The 16,517-nt window shown below is 43.1% G+C and overlaps 1 protein-coding gene across 2 annotated transcripts in view; it reads right to left on the minus strand.

The window, feature by feature from the left end:
• Positions 1-16,517, minus strand: part of ATG7 (autophagy related 7) — a 236,153-nt gene extending 219,636 nt beyond the window's left edge. Inside the window, exon 1 of one of the 2 annotated variants that reach the window (XM_069484422.1) lies at positions 16,508-16,517. The gene's annotated coding sequence lies outside the window, so the exon portion shown is untranslated. Of the gene's footprint in view, positions 1-16,040; positions 16,068-16,507 lie in introns of those variants that run through there. The other variant, XM_069484423.1, reaches the window with a different exon arrangement.

The following is a 16,517-nucleotide window of genomic DNA, read 5'->3' on the forward strand; positions in this document are numbered from 1 at the left end:
AGTGTTTTAGCACCCCCAGCTGAGCAAAGAATGAAGGATAAGTTTCTCCCCACCTTCCATGGTGCCTGAATTTTTTGAAATCTCCCCTTTTATGTTTTCAGTGCATGGAAAATTTGCATTTTATCCCAGATACATCTTTTCATATTTCATTTCCCCCCTCAAATCATCAAATACATTTGGCCCTGCTGGCACTCATGCATGTGTATGCTGTAACTTCCTACAACCTCTGCACTCTCTCGGGGTATACAGACTCCAGTTTGAGAAGCACAATACTAGAGGAATCTGGCAGCTTCACAAAGCACAAACTGATGAGGTCCCTTAGCTTTCCATCCTGTCCCCATGACCAGACATATCAGCATTTCTGCAGAACATACGAATAGTCACACTAACGAGATAAATTTAAAAAAAGACAGTACATATGTTCTCAGACAGGTGTTGCCTGAGTTTTCTATCAAGATTATTAAAAAGTTTTCAGTTTTCCAAACTTGTTGGATTTTAGAATTAGAGATAAGCAGCCTTGGATTGATACTAAGCATATGAAGAAATGCAAAGTTAGTACTCTACATAAAGGGTGCTCAAAATCAAGGAGGGGATGAGATAAGTGCAAGGCAGAACCATGAGAAAGGTCCTGTTAAGGAGATGGGTATGGAGTGACGCTGAAAAGAATGGTAAGGAGGTGCAAGACGGGTGGAGGGCAGAAGGAACAAGAAGAGCGGAGGAACGGCTGTGGGGGAAATGAAGACGCATCAGACCAGCTGTCCTTAGGTGCAGGGTTTGTGCTGTGCAAGAGCAGTGCACACAGAGCTGAACGGGCTACACAGGTGAATATGTACACAGAAGCCTCAAATGCGAGACAGAAGAATTTCAGAGGGGAGAGCTAGTGGCAGCTCTGCACAGGGCACATGATTCTACAGTGGCTAAAGGGCTTTGAAGGAGGCAAGCAGGGAAATCAGTTAAGAGCCTAAGGATTTATGAAGACCTGGATTAGGGCAGAGGAAGTAAGACTGGAAAGGAGGAGGCCCTCACTGGGGATGTTTTAAGAGAAAAGGTGATCAAACTTGGTTATGTTGGTGGATTCAAGGAATGAAAGATAGGAAAAAAGCCCTTGGGGTGTCAAGCTAGGGGTGTCTCCTGCCTAGCTAGGAGAATGGCAGCTTGGCTGAAAGAAAAGACACTTGAGAGGCAGAGCCAGTCTCAGAAGGATCATAATAAAGGAAAGACATTTTCAGCTGTGGACAACAGCAGGGCGAAGATTGGGAGGCTGGGGTAAGGCAACTGGAGCTCACCCAAGAAGGTGGACTCAGAGAGATTTTAGAGGCATTGACACTAAGATAATAGCTAGAACAGGAGAGAATGCTCACTTCTTAGAAGCTAGAGAAAGAAAAGCTACAGCTCAAGAAAGTCCTAGAGAATGTCCACAGTTAGGGAGTAAGAAGAAATAGAATCAGCACAGGACCAGGCACAGTGGATCACGCCTATGATTCTAGCACTCTGGGAGGCCAAGGCCGGAGGATCGCTTGAGCTCAGGAGATGGAGACCAGCCTGAGCAAGAGCAAGAGCAAGACCCCATCTCTACTAAAAAATAGAAAAATTAGCCAGGTGTCATGGTGGGTGCCTGTAGTTCCAGGTAGCCGGGAGGCTGAAGCAAGAGAATCACCGAAGCCTAGGAGTTTGAGGTTGCAGTGAGCTACGATGATTCCACTGCACTCTACTCAAGGTGACAGAGTGAGACTCTGTCTCAAAAAAAAAAAAAAAAAAAAAACACCAATAAAACAAAGCAAGCAGTTGTTGGTACACCAGGACAGTACACGTCTAACAGCCCAGAGCAATACAAAAGTTTGAGAAGAGTAATGATTAAAGGACAATAGGAGTCGAAGAAAATGACTGGTCAATGCCATTGGATTTTAATGTTTAAAAGGAGCACAGCAGTGGCTTTCTAAAATGCAATTTGATGGTAGATTGCTAAAAAAAAGAATAGCCTGTAAAGGCAGGATCACCAAAGGGGAGTACTGACTGTGTCTTCCCACAAGTTCTAGGGGGGCAGGTGGGTTTGCTACTGGGTTCCTAACGGGTGGTTGTTTTTCAACAGGCTGAATATGCTCTACACATTTAAAAATATGCTTTGGTAGCAGAAATCCAATTGTCAATGAATGAAAAATTCACAGTCAGGGTTTAACAAACTGAGAAGAACAGAAAACAAGAGGTGGAAACTATATTTTTCCATATATTGATAAGCTTCATTGATCACAGAGAACAGCACATTGATCACAGAGAACAGCACAATGTTGCTAACATTCTCTGCTGCCTCCTTACGGTTTGTGGTGTTATGCACCAGACAATGGCTGACCAAGGGTTTTCAAACTTTCACCACCTTGAGGGCTCATTAATAAATGAGGATGCCTGGGCCCCACCCACTCTTCCTGTCAAGGGAGAAGGGATGTTGAGGGTGGCCAGGAGTCTGTGAGTTTGACTAGTACATTTGGTGCTATCTCGATGCCTACAGGTCACTGGCACTCCCACTACTAGAGGCCCCACTTCTAAACCACGTCAAATGTATTTAAATGCATCCTCATTCCCTAGTAAATATTTTTTGGCTTTCAATTGTTTGAAAGGATTTTTATAATTTTGCACTCTCAGAATTTTCATCTTCTTTTTCCAGGCCCACCTATTTCCACAGGCCCCTGAAAAGCTGTGGACCCTACACACTGTGGCTGCGGCACCTAATGGAGACCTAGTGGTGTTCTGCTGCTGAAACTGTGGACAGGCTAACAAAATGGAAAAGTCTTAAGCAACAGCAGCAACATGTGATGAGGAATCTGCTGGAAATCTATAAACAGCATACTCTCACATTAATGTGTCACTTAGGAGCCTATGTGTCAATGTTGCATCACTACAGTCCTTAAGTTGGAAGGGAAGATTCAAGTAGTAAGGGCCAGAGGGGAATTTGGGGGAAGTGAGTCTTAGGTACAGAGTTATTTATGTGGAACTAATCTAGATCCAAACATTACCCGGTTCCTGAAGTGTAAGGCTTACCCGTATAACCCTGGGCAGTGCAGGTGAGACTTGGGCCCCTGCTTAGCTTAGAACGCCAAAAGATTATTTCTATCACACTTCAACATTATATTCAGACACATTCAAGGAAAGAAACTGACGAAGGCATCAGTATAAGTGCAGCTCAATTTTACTTCAAACTATTTCTATCATATTCAGGATGTGAAACCCAGGAGCTACACAAATAGGATTGAGTCACTTCCAATTAGAGAGGAAAGGCTTTCTTTGAGGATTCAACACTGCAATGAACAAGAACTCCAGCAACATAAGAAAGCCCACAGTAGCCAAAAAGTTCAGTCAAGATTAAAATGAAATAGCAGAGTGGGTGGTTAAGCAATACAACCCCCCTGGGGCTGTGCCTACCACCCAAACTTGGTACAAATTTAAGACTTTTATGAAGATAAAACTGAGTCACACTCAGCAACTAACATGTGGGAGCTCAGAAAATGTCATTGAGTAAGTACCTGTCAAAAGTTTCTGTCCAAATGGACCGGTTAGTGCTGTTCTTTGTAAAGTCAGATACCCACAGGAAATGTGTGATAGTGGTTGTCTCCCAAGAAAGCAGCTAGGTGGTCAGGAGACAAGGGTGTGGAAAGAATTATTTTCATTGTATAACCTTTTTGCCTTTTAAAGTGTGTGTTGTATATATGGAATAACAATACAGAAATAAGTAATTGAACAAAAAAGTCCTAACCCAATGGCAAGACAGAAAATAAGAGACATAAAACTAGCACCTCAACTGCTTTGGTTCCAAGAAATAACACCTGGGAGATACCTGATACAAGAACCATGTCTTATTCATCTTTCTTCAGCACTTGGCACAGTGCCTAGAACATATTAGGAGCTCAGTAAAGGCAGAAATTAAATAATAGCTCTCTTCTCCCAGAAAGGGCCAAAGAAATGGATGCTATAGTAAGATAAATTTCAGCAGAGTTTAAAAATTACTAATAGCTTGAATTATCCAAGTAGGAAATAGATTGATCAGAGAGATAATGAATTTTCTATTAGTGAAAGTATTCAAGCATATATTATTACATGATTATTTGCCAAGTAATAATGCACAAAGGATTACTGTTATCAGGCAGTCAGATGAAACCAGCAGTTGGCAAGCTTTTCCTGAAAAGAGCCAGATAGTAAATATTTTAGGATTGTAGGCCACAGACAGTTCCTGTCATATATTCTTCCTTATAATCCTTGAAAAATGCAAAAACCATTCTTGGTTCATGGACTGCATAAATAAAGGCCTCAGGTAGAATCTGACCCAAAGGCTGTAGTTTGCCAAACCTTGGACTGGATGATCTTCCAGACCTGTTATCATTTGATTCTTTGAAGGTGCCAATAATGTATTTTGTTTTTAGGGAGACTGATATTTTTGGCATAATCTTTTTAGAGGGCAGTAGAGATCAGCAAGGGCTGCTGAGGGCCAAGCAGATCGCAAGGCCAGATTCTAGGGCCACATCTGCTTGTCTACGATACATGCTTTGTATGCTGCAAATGCTTCTTTATGAACTGGTAAACACAGTCTACACAGAGCACTCACACATCTCTCAGCATCACTAAGCCAAGACAAGACGAAGCTCATTTGATATTCATTGAGGCTCATAACATGCCGGGAAGACTGCATCAGCAGCATGCTACATCCTTGCCAGGCATATCACCACACCTCTGATGGTGTCCTTCATACTTTCTCCTGGACCTCTGATGCTGCCTTCCAAGTTCTGTAGTCCCACCCGATGGTCCTGCCACCCCTCACCTCTGACGTGATGCTCAAGAAATATCAAGCTGCTTGGTGCTCCTCTAACATCTGCTCTCCTTCCCTGCAGCCCGAACCTACAGTCTCATTGTCGGAAAAGCACTTCCCCTTCTCCCTCACCCTGCCCTGTGACTGCCTGGCATTTTGGAAACGTAGCTTTGAGGCTGGTTACCTGCTCTGGAAAGGCTTCCCAGAGCTGCCTCCCACTGTCTTCACTCCGCTCATACTCCTTCCTGTCACCTAAAATTAATCACCTCTGGCTCTAAGCCACCTCCACATCTGGCACTGTTTTTCAGCTCTGCTTACCTGTCTGCCTCTATCCACTTGATTGTAAATTCCACAAATACAGATCCTGGCTCATATTCCTTTCAAGATGCTTAGACCCTTGCAAAATGGCTCTCAAACATTACCAAGATGAATTCTAAAAATCCTTTATGGGTATCTTTCCCAAGAGAAACAAGAGAAAGAAATAACCCAAGCTTCTATGACTGTGAGGACAAACCCCAGAAGCTTATTACCATGGAATATGGAGATTGGAATAAGAAATCATGAAGAACATGTGGAGATATGCCATATGACTTAGGAGGTCTCTAAAACTATTATTATTCATATATATATATATATATATTTAGGACTAAGATCTTAGGGAACAGGAACTATGCATGCACAAATCAGTGTAAATAAAACCTTACTTAACCACATACAAAAGTAGCAAAGAATAAGTCTTTTTTTCCTGAACGTGTTCCTGTGGCTATGTAAGAGCCTTCCTTCACAGTCTCAAAGTATCTCTCCACAAAAAACTTATCAGTTACAAAGGAAGAAACAAGTGATTCTGCAATGACAAAATCTGTTCATGAAGACACCATCTTAATGAAAGGATTAAAGTTAACACCAGCAGCAATGGGACAGACAGACGTTGTATGCTATCTGAAAGAATGCAAGGCAAAGAACACAGCATCTGTGCTATTTGGTTGAAAATACATAACCTGGGTCTTATGGGGAAGGAGCATCAGATAAACCCAAACTGAAAAACATTCTACAAAATAACCGGGACTGGTTTATAATCTTCACAGGTGTCTAGGTCTTAAAAGTCAAGGGACGACTAAGGAGTTGTTCCAGATTGAAAGAGACTACAAAGACATGACAACTGGGGGCAACAGGTGATCCTGGGATGATGCTCTGCTATAAAGGGTATTGAATGGAGTCTCTGGGAGAAGGGTAAATGGAAGGTCTTCGTCTTATTCTTGTAAAGTTTCTGTAAGTTTGAAACTGTTCCAAAATAAAACATTAAGAACAACTTTAGCGCCCAGACACACACAGCTTTATATGTTCAACAGGAAAAACCAACCAACATGACAGAGTTGGAACAGTAATTATAGGCTGGGTTGGGCTACTAACTGAGAAGGGGCATGAGGAAGCCTTCTGGAAGGCTAGAAATATCCCATGTCTTGAGCTGAGTGGTGGTTACAAGGTGGACACCTATGTAAAAAGCCATAAGCTATATATTTATGATCAGTGTACTTTATGTTATACGTGAATTAAAAAGCAGAACAAATAAAAAAAAAAAGAACCAAAAAAAAAAAAAAGGCAGAACAAAACCCCCTATGTTCAAACTATACCAATCGTACAAAGAGAACTTTCATGTATTCATTCAACAGTTAATAGATGACCTATTTAAATCTAGCTTTGGTGAAAAGAAAATCATTACTCTAAATGAGGAGCCTAAATGAGATATTTCCATAAAGTTTTCTGGCATTTTGTTATTAAAGATGCTGAAGATGGAAGTATTTTGGCTTGGCTGCTTACAGAATTAACTGAAGTACAAGTGCTTCCTGGAGTGACACTGCCCAGCCATTCTCCCTCCACAGGGGTCTAATAGGATTGGACACAGCAAATATCAAACCAGTGTAAGATTTTTAGAAATGAAATTGTAGAAAATAAACAACAGAGGAGAAAAAAACAAAAATCAAAAGAACCTGTCTTTAGGAAAACTAGACTCATAGAAGGAGAGCAGATAAACAGACCAGACTGATGATACTAAAAATTCTCTCGCTATGATTTTTCCATGCTTTGGGTTTTTGTTTGTTTGCTTTAGGAGAGCAGAGGAGTTTTTAATGGTTCAGAGAAAGGATGCTAAAAGCAGAGGTAATGTATTGCACAGTTGGGAACCTGGTCTAAAGTCAGATAAACTCGATTGTGGATTCTGGCCCCACCTCCCACTAGCTAAGAGCCTTGGGCCCCACCTCATCCCCCTGCACGATTTCCTCACGTGTAAGATAAGGAGAGCTACACCTGCTCCAGAACGTTGTCGGAAGGGCTAAAGAAGAATGTGTGCTATGCACTTGCTGTGGTGCCTGGCATACAGTAAGTAGTCAATAAATGGTAGCTGCTGGTGGTTATTCTTGTCACTTCTCCACATTAGCCAACATTGCCTGACAAATGTGGATCCCTGTGCCCACTATGAAAACTTTCTCTGCCTAAGACATCCCTCATTTAAGTTCCACCTCCCTCAAAGGAGCACTGCAATCACAGCAGAGCTTAATTAAAAGGAAACTGTAAGTCTCCTGCTATAGGTCATGAAGCAGAAGGGCAATGGAACAAGTTCGAAGGGATTGGAGCACTTTGTGTCCAATTTCTCTGAGCCCACGTGGGGCCGTTCACTTAGCAGAAGTGCCAGAACAACCGCAATCTGGCCCTGAAGTACCTTCTCTGGGCCAAAATGGAGCACACAGAGCAGGCTTCTATTCTCATTTTCCCAGCTGTGGGGCTGCGAGCTCTGGCAGTCATTAAAATAAGCACCAAATCACATGACCAAGTCCCACTGACAAAAAGAATACGCTCTTAGCTGCTGATGTGTAAAAAGGAGGTGGAGATTGCAGGGAGTGAGTGGTGAGGGGGCCACCATAAATGTGCATACGGAGCCAATGCACAATTTATAGGATGATGCCTCTACAACCTCATGGGTTTCGGAAACAATTTGTCAGGCTGCTACAGAGGCAGGTTTAAAAGATTTCTCTTCCAAATGAAGAAGAAAAAAGTTCTAACTCTTTTTTAAAGAAAGAGTAGGCTTTATCAGAAAATGAAAACTCAGAACTCCTACAGGGCAACCAGCTGGGTATACGAGCCTCACTTCCTTTTAAAAATTGCGTTAGAGTCAAGATGCCTCTGAGCCAACCTAATGTCTACAAGAGACACCAAGTCACACACAATGGGTTTTTGTGAGTCTGCTGTCAGATGACTTCTGTGATGACAGCTGATCATACTAGCAGTTAGGAATTGCTGTGATAGGTGAGTTTCTCCCTCACCTCCATCTGAGCCACCTATACCCCTACAGAATGGACATTCTTTGCTCTTCAGTAGGTCAATAAGGGAACAGGCAGTCACGGCCATAGTCTTCAAACTGTAACCGTCATTCTCATTCATTACTTCCAGGAGCTGTTTGTCTTCTGTTTTCCTTCTGCTATAACATCCTTAACCTTCGCACACAATTTGGTCTCCTTTAGCCTCAGTTTTTGATAATGGATGCACTGGATATCAGCATTATGGGGTATGACAAGCCTACGAGGGAGGGATAGCCTAGGACAGCTGAGAAAATGTGGGAAAGAGGGGAGGAAGCAATAATGCCAGGAAGATGGAGGGCAGTGTGCCTACTTTTGAGTCCTTTTGTTACCTCCACCAATCAGCAGTGTTACTTCAGTCCATTCTATACATAAGGGATAGCCATCTGGATTCACCTGAATCACTATGGAGCTGTTATGTCAGCCAAGAACTAAAATCTGGGATGGTTCCCTAAAAGCTGACTGATTTATGAAGGCTTGCTTCTGAATAATAGATTCTCTGTGGTTTTCATTTCTGGTGATCTTTAAAGACTCCTAAGAAATTGGAGAGGTACTGAATGATTGAGCCAAGCAAACACCTGATTTCAGTTTTTTTAAATATTTGATTTTCAAAGACGAGAATAAATGTGGATTCTACAGAACACTGGACAGAGATTTTGCTCCCAAGAAAGGCACCAAGTAGACTACTCTAGTCCACATTATACCTCTGTACAAGGAGAAAATGGCACCCCTTCCTCAAGACATTTTACTTCCTTTAGAGAACTGTTGTAATATACTGATTAGGTTAGCAAAAGACATTTTATCCTTTTCTGCCATTCATTATAAAAAATACCCATGATGCCTATGATATAAACGGAACCCCCTTTGATGTGGTTTCTTGTACAGTGTACAATCTGCATAACTATATGAAGCAGCCCTGAGCAATCACAAGGGGCCAATAAGATTTCTCTAAGAAAAAATCATGACATAGTAACTACATTTCTACTTTGATCAGGAAAGAATCATAGACACAGGATATACAGACCTCAGAAATGTTTCTCACAAGGCTGCTCCAGAAATCCTGGTAGACAAGATGAAGATATAGGAATTAGACACTGACATAATTAGAGGGATCAAGAACTGGTAAAATAATCTTATTCAAAAGATCTTGGTTATGGAAAGAATTGATGTTAGAAAGGTGCTAATAGTGGTAGCTCAGCCTCTGGGCCTGTCCAGTTTATTTTCTTTTATTTTTGTTTTATTTATCCACATGAGTAAATATTCATCAACATTTACTGAGTATTTCACATGTGCTAACAGCAGGGGGAACACACACATGATATATTCAATAAAGTATTATTACCATGTTTATACCAGTGACTTGGATAACTACATAGAAGGTTGGCTTATCAATCCTATACAAATAATGAAGCAGGAAGAAACAAGTAAGACAACAAATGACTAAAATTCTGAATTAAAAAAGATTCTGGTCACTATGAATGGCAGGCCTATTTTAACAAGATCAAAAATTTCATGGCGGTAATACAGGGCCTTAAATGTAAGTTCAAGAAAACAACTGGACAACAACGCAGTCTGATACACTGGAGGCAGTCTGCTACACTGGGAAGGGGATAGGTTCATGAGTCAGAGACCTGAGTTCAAATCCCACCTCTGCTACTTTCTAGCCACACAACTTTGGACAAGTCATTTAACTTGTCCGAGTCTGTTTCTTCATCTACTAGATGGGGATGCCACCTACTGTGTAGAATTTCTGAGAGGATTCAGTTAGAAAGTGCATGTATCTGGCCCACAGAAGGCACTCAAAAAGCAGAGCTAACATCATTAAAACATGTGTCAAAGACAATGGGGTTTCCTTTAGTTGTTTTAATAGTCCCTGTGCTATATTTCAGGGTTCAGTGGCAAAAAAGCCATGGTCTCTACCTTCAAAGAGCTAACGGTTTTGAAGGTAAGACAGACAAGGAATGGCAGTATAGCAATTTGGGGGTAAAACAAGTACAGTACAGTATAGTGAGTGTTTGTCCAGGGTGCTAGAGGAGGAGGGACAAGAAACATCTAAATCAGACCCATGAGACAACATTTCCCATAGAAACCCTAGAGCCAAGGTTTTAAGAACTGGCAGAGGATTCTCAACAGGGGTCCCACTGCCATGTTGGATGAGACAATTCTTTTTTGTTTAGAGCTACCCCAGCACATTGCAGAATGTTTAGCATTCCTGGTTCCCTCTCAATAAATACAGTATTGCCCTCTGGTCAATGTCACAAAACAAAGTAACACACTTCCAAACACCCCCATGATGACTGGCAGAGTGGGGGAAAATGGCAGCACATGCCCCAAGCAAGTACCCCTGGATGAAGAAGGTTACAGGTGGGGAGTGGGGACACTCGAGGCAAAGGGAGGAAGTTGTCTCAGCCACATATCTTCAATTCCAGAAACATCCCATGGCCTCTGAACAAACCACCACCACATGCCTACCACCTAATTTCTTTTCTCCCTTCAAATCTAGCCCAACTGTCACTTCTGAGGAAGCCTTCCCTGCCTCCCCCATCTCCTGATTACGTAATTCTCTTGTGTTAAACCCTTGAAGAGCACCATGTACTGCACCTTCATAGCACATATGCAGTTATTTTATAGTTTTGAATGTCATTCCTCCCTAGAATAAAAATTCTGAGAGAAAGGGACTGTGTCAATTTTTCACTTCTCCCATTCATCATTGTTTTTCTATTTCTTTTTTTTTTTTTTTTTTTTGAGACAGAGTCTCACTCTGTTGCCCGGGCTAGAGTGAGTGCCGTGGCGTCAGCCTAGCTCACAGCAACCTCAGACTCCTGGGCTCAAGCAATCCTCCTGTCTCAGCCTCCCGAGTAGCTGGGACTACAGGCATGCGCCACCATGCCCGGCTAATTTTTTGTGTATATATATTTTAGTTGTCCATATAATTTCTTTCTATTTTTAGTAGAGACGGGGTCTCACTCTTGCTCAGGCTAGTCTCGAACTCCTGACCTTGAGCGATCCACCCGCCTCGGCCTCCCAGAGTGCTAGGATTACAGGCGTGAGCCACCACGCCCGGCCTATCATTGTTTTTCTAGCATTTGACTCAGTCCTAGCACCTCATAGGTGGCCAATAAATACTTGTTGGTGACTTAAGCTATGAACAAATGAAACAGCACGGTATATATGTCTGAGAAAATACAAATGAATTCTGTACGGCAGGAAGGAAAAGGTATATGTAGCAGAGTAGCTGGAAACTACACCATAAAAGTAAGCAAAAGCCAAATCATGAAGAACCTTATATGACAAACTATGGATTTATATTTTAGCATAGGTCCATATTTTAGAAAGGGTGCTCCAACACCCATGAGGGCCAGACTGCAGGCACGGAAACCAGCTGGGAGGCTATGCAGGAATACAGCAGGAAGTGAGGAAGGCCTGAACTAAGGCAGCACAGGAGAAAATGGAGGAGAGTATATGCCAGGAGATATCAAAGAAGTTGAATCTACAGAACTCTGATGACTGCCTGGGCTGGGAGGGAAAGGAGGGATGGTATAAGAGGAAAAGTCTGACTCCCAGTATTCTGTTTTGGGTGACTAAATGAAAGGAGGGGAATGGGAAAGATTAAAGAATAGAGAAAGAGTGGCAGGTTTGGAGGAAAGATGAGGAATTTGAGGGTAGCACTCACGAGAGATCCAGGTTCCAGATACAAAGCAGGGATCATGAGCATATAAACAATTCTTGAAGCTGTGGGTGAAAACAGAGTAAAGGGCAGAGCCTCGGGGAAAATTGGCATGTAAGGGACAAAAAGAAGAAAAGAGCCCACCATGGAAATTGAAGGGGAAATGGCCAGAGATAGCACAAAGCAGGACTGGTTTTCCTAAGTGAAGCGCAAGGTCAGCAATGCCAAATGTGCCAAGAAGTCAACGGGTAAGGAAGGAAAAGTGTTCAGGAGTCCTGGCAACGTCAATGACTTTGGGGAGAGCAGTTCTAACGGAGCTGAAGGACGGGAGCAGGATTTCAGCAAAGGAGGACTGAAGGAAGTAGAGGTGGCAACTCCAGACAGCTCTTCCAGGAAATGTGGCTGGGAAGAGGAGGTCAGATGGGGGATATTTTGTTTTATTCCAAAATGAGAGTAAATTGAAGATATTTAAATGGGAGGAGTTGGTAAAACAGGAAAGAAAATGAACAGATAATGGAACCAGGTCCTTGAGACAAAGGAGATGTGATCTCAAACAAGTAGAGAAATCAGCCTTAAAATAAACACCATTTCTCTTGCAGAATTAGAATAAAAGGCAAAGGGACAGGGTGAGCCAGAGATCAGTTTGTAAAGGAGACAAGAGGAAGTTGAGGTGCCTTAACTGATGGCTGCAACTCAGTGAAGCAAAAAGCAAGGTAGGAGGTTGAGGAGAGGAATGAAATGGGGAAGACATAAAGGGAAATGGGCAAGAGGGCTGCCTGAGGACACACAGGGAGCGCTGAGGGTCAGGCTGGCCTGTTGGTGGCACAACAGTGCGACAGTGTCAAAAGCAAGATGTGTTACAATGTAGCCAGCAGAGCCTTAGCTTACTGCAAGAAAAGTGTAATGCTGCCCTGCACAGTTAAACTCTTCAAGGACCTCCTTTCCACACCACACGCTCAAATGGACAAACAGGAACAAGTTCAAAGGATGGTAACTGGGAGAAAGAAGGTGTGAGAAAATCCCAAAGGTGATGACTCTGGAGCTGGTCTGAGATGGAGTGAATAGGTTGTTACCCAGTCTGCCAAAACCATGCAATGCATATAGCCTACCAATTAACAAAGCAACACCTGCAGTATTTAGTCTCTCTTAATTACACAAGCAGGCCTGGAGAAAGGTAGGAAGGTCAGGAGATAGAAAGAGGAGAGGAGGGAGGCATTAGCGAACTTTATTGCCGTTGGTAAAAGTGGAGGACAGAAGCCAACTGACTTCCAAATAAAATCTTGGAGGAGGTCAGGGATAACCAATCAGAGATCACTAGCCAAGGAACTCTGTTATTGCTTATTCCGACACGGTGGATTCATTCCCCACCGCTCCCCCACCCCAATATCCTGTTCTTGTCTCCTTCCTCTTGCCATATCACCAAGTCCACTGCCACTGCCTTCATCCTGTCACCTGGATCACTGCAACAGTGCACAAGCCGGGCACAGTGGCTCACGCCTGTAATCCTAACAATCTAGGAGGTCGAGGTGGGAGGATTGCTTGAGGTCCGGAGCTCAACACCAGCCTGAGCAAGAGCGGGACCCCATCTCTACAAAAAATAGAAAAATTAGCCAGGCATGGTGGCACACGCCTGTAGTCCCAGCTACTCAGGAGGCTGCGGCAGAAGGATCACTTGAGCCCAGGAGTTTGAGGTTGCAGTGAGCTATGATGATGCCACTGCACTCTAGCTGGGGTGACAGAGCAAGACCTTATATCAAAAGAAAACAAAAACACAAAAAAAACAGCGCCCTGACTGGTCCCCTGCTGCTCTTGTCCATTGTAATCACACACTGCTGCCCAGGTAATTGCAAACAAATGACAACATGTCACACCCCTATTTAAAATTCTTCAGTGCCCTGCTCTGTCCCCCCCCCCCCATATTTTAGAATCCAAACTGCTTGGCCTGGCATTATTAACTGCTACTGTTTATTAAGTGTTTATCATCTACCAGTGCCAAGTGAGTAACACAGTACATCATTCAATTTATATTTCCCCTTTTTATAGATGAGGAAACTGAAGCTTATAAAGGAAGTGACTTGCCCAAGGTCACAAAACTAGTTTAGTGGCAAAGCTATTATTGATATACGGGTATCTTAGATCCCAAAGTACATGTGCTCTTGACATGCTATTGCCCACAAGGCCCTTCAGGATGTGGCTCCTGCTTACCTGTCCGGTCACCTCGCATCCCACAGCTCTACACTGCAACTCTGGTGAACCGTGGGCACCATGCATTCTCACCCACAGACCTTTGCTCATCCCACCTCCCACCCCCCTTCCCCTGGCTAATCCTGCTTATCAATGAGGTGTTGGGTAAAGCTGCACCTCCTCATAGACACCTTCTCTGATGCATCAGCCTGACTTATGAGAACCTCTCTACCAAATCTTTGCAATAGTTTCATACCATATTGTTGTCTGTCTCCTTGACTAAAAAAAAAGTAAGGCCGAGGTGGAAGAATCGCTTGAGCTCAGGAGTTTGAGACCAGCCTGGGCAATAGTGAGACCCCATCTCTACAAAAAAAAAAAAGAAAGAAAGAAAAGAAAAGAAAAACTAGCTGGGCATGGTGGCACACGTCTATAGTTCCAGCTGCTCAGGAGGCTGAGGCAGGAGGATGGTATGAACCCAGGAGTTTGAGGTTGCTGTGAGCTATCATGATGCCACTGCACTCTCTAGCTCGGGCAAAACAGAGTGACCCTGTCTCCCAAAAAAAAAAAAAAAAAAAAAAAGCAAACCCCTTGAGGACAGGGATGTGTATCTTACTTTGGTACTTCTGGCTTGCAGTGCAGTGCCAGACACATATTACGTTTATTCTCTATAATGAGAAGCTGGCTGGGAACAGAAAAGGGATCCCGTGGTTGAATAACGGAGAGTCCAGTACTCAGTTCCTTAAAGGGTTTCAAAATCATGTCACATGAGGGCAGGGAGGAGTTAGCCAAGAAAAACGTAAGGGGAAGGAGAGATGATCTATGCAGTAGGAGCAAAGGCCTCTGGGTGAGATACACCTGCAAGCAGTTTAACAAGACTGGAGCAGAGTTGGTGGATGGAGGAACAGTTTGGCAAGATGAGCCTTCACAAGACTGGCTTTTTCTTCATTCAGCTGTTAGTTCAACTCTACCTCTACGGAGAAGTCATCCCTGTCCCGCAAGCTTTTATGCTTTCCCCCAGTTACTCTCCATCCTATGATCCTGTTTCTTTTTGTAGCACCTGTCAGGATCTGAAACACCTACTAACCCTTAAAAGTCTCATATTTATCCATCAAAAAATAGGCATAATGAAACAGGATTCTTTTTTGTCTTATTTTACTGTTACATCACTAGTTCCTACAATAAAGCCTGGTACATAACAGGCAAACATTTGTTTTATTCACTCATTCAACAAATATTTATTGGTGATATATGCTAGGTACTGTTCTATATGTTGGAAATATAGCAAATAAAAAAAGACAAAATTCTCTATGTTGTGGAGCTTACTATGAGTAAATAAATATGCTTAGCCTAGAGAAGAAAAGGCAGGAAGAGGAAGACAAACTACAAGCTTTCAAAACTGTACAGGGCAATTAAATGGAAGGGTGATCCCAAGAGTCTAAAGGAGGAACAATGAGCTTTCTGTCACTGAAGAAATTTGGCCCATGGGCAGAGGTGTCATAGAGAAACTCCAAACAGTCAATGGTATCCGTTGGGATGTAGATAACAAAAAAAAAAAAAGAAAGAAAGAAAGAAAGAAAAAGAAAAAGAAAAGAAAAGAAGGAAAGGGAAATTAAAACAAACAGTCAATGGTAAAGGAGGCCTGGAACCCAGAGGTTTCAAACTAGCAGCCGTAGATATGCCTGGTTACAGCTGAACAGGCTTTAAAAGAAATTGAATTAGTTGCAAGTGCTTTACAAAACGGAATTATTTGCCAATTTTTAAAAAATTGTATTGGTCGCCAGTGTTTAAAACTCAGGACACTGCGTGCGCGTGCACACACACACTGCTGTTTTGGTTTCACTTCTCCAATGTCATGTACGTTAGTAGTGTGCTTACAAAAGTCAATTCGGTAAAACAAAAGTTTGACTCTCTCTGACAAAGAAATTTTCTTACATCTACATTTACCTTACCTGATTGCTTCTTATCGTGCATTAGTTTGTAACCCTTAACCAAACCAAGGAATCAAGAACCCTAACTCAGAAAAGCCCTTACAGTAGAGTAAACTTACTTTAACCACCTCTCTTAACAAATGAGAGAATATCATTCCCATTTTACAGATGAGGGAACAGCAACTCAGAACAAGGAGGAACGTGCCAGAGCCACACAGCAAATCCGGGCAAAGCCACGGTGAGAACCCAGATGTCCCATCTCCCGTGTTCCAACACTGGAGATTCTGAGCACGACCCACCATGAGGGCAGGTGGGGCTGACTTAGGAAATTAGCACGAGCTTCCTGGTCAGAAGACCCCGGACTGAACCAGCCTGAGGAGACGCGGCTGGAGAAGAAGGACGACAGCGGGAGTCAGTGGCTCCCTGGAGGTGGGAGGACAGCCCAGAGGCAGGCAGAGCAGGATCCTGAGACCTGCTGTGACCCTCGCCGGAGAGATCGCCCCTTGTCTCCAGACCTCCAAAACCCACCCCGCAAGACCCCACTACACCTCCGTCAGCCGCGGCTCACTTGCCGCCGCTCACTTACCGCCGCCCAA

The sequence above is a fragment of the Eulemur rufifrons genome, chromosome 10, assembly GCF_041146395.1.
Source record: "Eulemur rufifrons isolate Redbay chromosome 10, OSU_ERuf_1, whole genome shotgun sequence".
Lineage (NCBI taxonomy): Eukaryota > Metazoa > Chordata > Mammalia > Primates > Lemuridae > Eulemur > Eulemur rufifrons.